Source organism: Myotis davidii, unplaced genomic scaffold, assembly GCF_000327345.1.
Source record: "Myotis davidii unplaced genomic scaffold, ASM32734v1 scaffold373, whole genome shotgun sequence".
NCBI lineage: Eukaryota > Metazoa > Chordata > Mammalia > Chiroptera > Vespertilionidae > Myotis > Myotis davidii.
Window position 1 is genome coordinate 2,013,533 of NW_006287255.1, and position 286 is coordinate 2,013,818.

Consider the following 286-nt stretch of genomic DNA (forward strand, 5'->3'; position numbering starts at 1 on the left):
CCTTTGTATTCAGCATGTCTCTATCGAAATAAACCTACCGTATTTGCCGGCGTATAAGACGATTTTTTGGCCCTGAAAATATGCCTCCAAGTGGGGGGTCGTCTTATACGCCAGGTACACTTCAGATAGACTGCCCATAGCGCTTGCCCCGTGCCATAGTGGCCTCCCGATGCCCGCCCACTTCATTCCACATACCGTTCAGGCATCAGCAGCGCTGCTGGGTGTACGCTCGGCTGTTATGCGATTTTGCTGTTATGCAATTTTACCACACTCGCAAAATCAGATC